This window comes from Platalea leucorodia (assembly GCF_965183815.1).
Source record: "Platalea leucorodia genome assembly, chromosome: 3".
In the NCBI taxonomy this organism is placed as follows: Eukaryota; Metazoa; Chordata; class Aves; order Pelecaniformes; family Threskiornithidae; genus Platalea; species Platalea leucorodia.
Window position 1 is genome coordinate 62,917,038 of NC_138825.1, and position 4,375 is coordinate 62,921,412.

Sequence of the window (4,375 nt, forward strand, 5' to 3'; positions counted from 1 at the left end):
CGCGGGCCCGGCCGCCGCCGCGGCGGGGCGGGCGGGCGGCGGCGGCTGCGGAAGGCGCCGCCGCCGCTACCTCCGGCTCATGGCGGGGCCGCGGCGGCCGCGCTGCGCTGCGCCGCGCCCGCGGTGGGCGGCGGGGCCCGGGGGGCCGGGACGGGGAGGGCGAAAGGCGTGTCCCGCTCGGCCGGCCGCCGCCGCCCCGCTTCCTCCCGGAGCAGGCGCGGGCGCTGGCGGCAGCGGGAAGCGGAGCGCGGTGGGGGGGGCTGGGGCTGAGCCAGGCGGGGGGAGCGGGAGGGGCTTATCGGGAGAGGGAAAGCCCCGCTCCCGCCGGCACGGGGCGGGGGGGCGGCAGCACCGCACCGGAGCGGGCAATGCGCGCCCCGCCGCCGGAGCGGGAGCCGGAGCCGGCCCCCCCGCAGCCGGGGCGGGGCGGGCGGGAAGCTGCCGCCGCGGGCCGTGCCGCGCCCCGGGGCAGGGCGGGGGCGGCGGGGGGCGGCAGCCCGGGCCCGGCGGCTGGCGGGGGTCTCGGTGCGCGCTTCTCGCCGGAGCCCCGGCCCCGGGCCGTGCGGTCAGGGCGGGGCTCCCGCCTCGGCGTCCCGGGCGGTGTGAATGCCCAAGCAGCGGGGAACAGCTGGAAAATGTCCCCTGACGGTGCAGGAATAAAGCGGGGGGAGAGGGGAAGGAATCAAAATAATTCAGTCTCGTGTTCGGGGGGCGGGCTGAGGAGCAAAAAAACCTTACAACACTGCAGCCCTGACCTGGGGTTTTTCATCCCGTGTAGTTACTGGTAGGGGCAGCTCCGTGGGTGACGGACAGCGAGGGTGAACCTTTAGGGTACCACTTGGATGAAGACTGTCAGAAGTGCTGCGCACGGCTGGGGCACAGCTGGAAGCCCCCGTGCCTCAACAGAGGCATCGTGGAGGGGCCGCAGCCTCAGCCTCTGCAGGAGTCCGAGGTCGGTGGGAGGCACGGCAGAAAACTGGCAACAAATACTCACGGGATCCCGGCACCCAGGGAGGTGAGGTGCTGCCAGTCAGCTGCAAAACAGCAGCGCTTGCGACATGCCTTTGCCTCACCGACAGGCAGCAGCTCCTGGCTCCTTGGGGTCGCCCGCTGGTGTGCTCACGTTGGTACCTCCCAGCTTATCCAACTTGAGAATAAAAAATACAACCTATCCTAAGAACGGCACGCCAGCTCCCAGGCTGAGCAGTTATTCTGAGCGTGGCAAGCTTATTCTTGCACATAAATTAACTGTTTTTCCTTTCTGACCCAGATCCTGCAGATTAGGTTTCCATGATTTCCTTACGGAAGAAGTACAGGGGTGCGCAGGAATGCACCGTCGTAGAGCAGTTAGGGTCAGTGGTCTGTGACTGATCCAGGCTGGGAGGACAAGAACTTGCATGAGCCCTCTGGGCTCTAGAGGTCAAGTCAAAGTGGGGAGGACAAAACCTGTACTAAGTGCGGTCAGTCTGATGGGAGGGTGCCACAGGTCGTAAGTTACAATTTATCTACAGTGACTGGCCAAACTGTTTGCCTGGAACAGTTCCCAAATTTCTTCTGTTGGAAACCGGGCATACATCCTGCGTCATCTTGTACCTGTAGCCAGGGCCTTAGTTTTCCAAGAAAATTAGCCTCTCTATTTTCAAATACTCTTTGAAGCAGCTAGGACAAGAAGTTTTGAGTCACGTGGCCTAGTTTCTTTGCCTGCAGACATCAACATTTTAGAGAGATTTTATAGAAGTTCCTTGTGTTGGTGGCAACCTTCTGAAATGCTGTGCTCTTCAATATCTTGCATTCCCATAGCTAAATGTCCTGCTTACCTTAGTTCACAGCTTTGAAGCTTCTAAATTGCATTTCTTTCTAGAAACCAGAGGAATGGAGAAAGTATGGCCAATTTCTGAGGCCACGAGTTTGGGCAAATCCTGATCCCAGCCATCTCAGTTGCAGAATTTCCATTTGTTTTGGCAAGAACAGATTTCACCCCAGTTCTTTAGGTTTCCAAGACCAAAAAAAATTTGATCCCTTCCACTACCGTGCTCACAGCCTCATAAACGTGCTTGCCTGCAGTAACAGAGGGTCAGACCTCCAAGGAAATCTTTTCAAGTCTTCATGTTCCTATAAAACAGTAAAAACCCCATGGATGTGAAATAGGGGCCTGATTCTCATGTCCGGAGTAGGTGTGGAGTGTCGGACTAAATGGTCCAGTTTGAGCCAAGAAAGCAGCTACTTACCATGCATCAGATGTGCTGGAGGAGTAACTGCTTCAATGGTACAAGGGCTGGGTACAAGGGCGTAACATCTCGAACGGCAGGTTTGCAAAATTTAAGCCTCCTGGTTTGAAAAATTTAAGCCTCCTGGTTTGCAAGGTGATGCAAATCTCAGTGATGTCCAGTCAGCCTTTACGCTCTGCGAGGGTTGTGCCATGCGTAGGTGAGAACTTCTCGGGGTGAAATCGTAGAAATACATGCAGATCAAGTAATTCATGGTGGTTTCAGTAGTCGTGGAATCTGCCGTAATGTTCTGGGGGTGAAAAAGCTCTTCCGCCAGTGTGGCAGGTACCTGCTGGCTCGCACAGAGGAGGTGTCTGCCTCTTGGGCTTTTCTTGTTCAGATCTACTTAATGAAGTAGTGACAAGCCCTCTGTGGGTACAAAGCACCACTACTAAATGCATATCCAAATGAAAGGCCTCTTGTTAACGTTGCTGAGGACAGATTTGTACCTCTGTGGCAAAACTTACTGAACCAAAGACCTATGTTGGTTAACGAAGAGCAGAAGGGTTGTGAGTAGCAGCAGGAGGACTGAAGGGGGGACCTAGGTAACCACAGCAAGGTGAAATTTCCTCTCTGAAGTGGTATGATGTCTCTAGGCTGACTTGGTAAAGACCGACTGGGCAAATTAAGACAAATTAAGGGTATGTCTGCGGTCAGCACCAAAAAACCCCTATGTCATCAGAAAGGGAGTAGCACAGATAGTGGCCTTCATCTAGGCGATTCAGGGATTCCCTTGGCTCTGAGCCAGCCATGAGCCGTGAGCCGAGGACAAGTTTTTGGCAGAGCAGTGAGTAGGAGCAGGCATGTCGGGTTGGAGAAGGCTCAAAGTACGTACTAGTTTTGGACAGGGAAACTCATCTCAGCTATCTTGATGCTATGATGTATGCTGCCTGATTTCCCTTGCCTGGTCTGGCAGGGGAACTAGGCTGCCACAGTCCCCTGGCACATGCACTTTCCTGCTTAGCCCCATGGTTTTTTGTGGGGTCACGAGGATCCCTCCGCGCGAGGCTGAGGGGACTCCACCAGCCTCTCCACCAGGGCCCTCCCATTCCCCGTCCCACGGAAGCGAGGTGGCTCTGCTTGGGTCTGCAGGTCCTTACTGCGCACCATCAGCCAGGGCTTGTCCTGGAGATGCAGCAGCTTTCTGATGAGCGCAATTAGTCCGCACCAACCAGTACTGCAGATTCTCTTTCCGCAGTCCAATCCTTTGCAGAAGCCTTGTTTTTCATAACTCAAAAATAAGCATCTCTCTTTCTTTCTATATATAGTGCACAGAGTAGTTGTGACCATTTCAACCTGCAGTGAGCTATTTTAAAAGCCAGGTACGTAGTTACATTATTCACACAAATTTTGAAAAACTTCACCGGAATTCTGTTCACACTTGGATCTTTTCCGTTTATCATACTTTCTCAGGAGTTCCTTTATCAGAACAGCTATGATCTCCTCCTTTAATAAATAAACAAGGAAGATGTTAGCAAAACAAGCCACCTTTCACAGCCTTTTATTGTTATTTGTTTGTAATTTTTGATATTTTATTTCTTTCCCTATACAAAGGGCTAGCAACAGTCCCAGAAAGTTGACCTTAGCTTACTGGACTTGCAGACATTCACAAATTGTTCAATCATCTCACTGAATTGTGATTTAGAACATAGAAGGCACCTTAACGCCCAGCTGTAGTAGCATAAACAGCATCACATTTGTATACTTCAAAAGAGATGCATACAGAAAGGATCAAAAGACTTTGAGAAAATGTACCAAGACTCTTCTACAGAGAAGAAAAATTCCCATGAGCAATATATTTTGGGTTTACAGGTATTGGCCAGTATTTCATTCTTGATGTAATCTCCTTTGAGGTTAAAAAATGAGCTTGAAAACATCAATAACAGAAATAAATGACTGCACCTCATCAGTATGATGGTATAGGAACAAACAAGACTTTCTCAATGGTTACAGACTAGGCACCTGAAATCAGGGTCATACTCTGAGAAGAGACTCAATTGACAAGAAATGGGAGTAGATAAAATAGTGCCATTTTACTTAAATTGGTGACAGAGAGAGCGAGCGCCATATTCCATTCCATGGCTGTCAAAAAGCATGAGAGAGAGCTA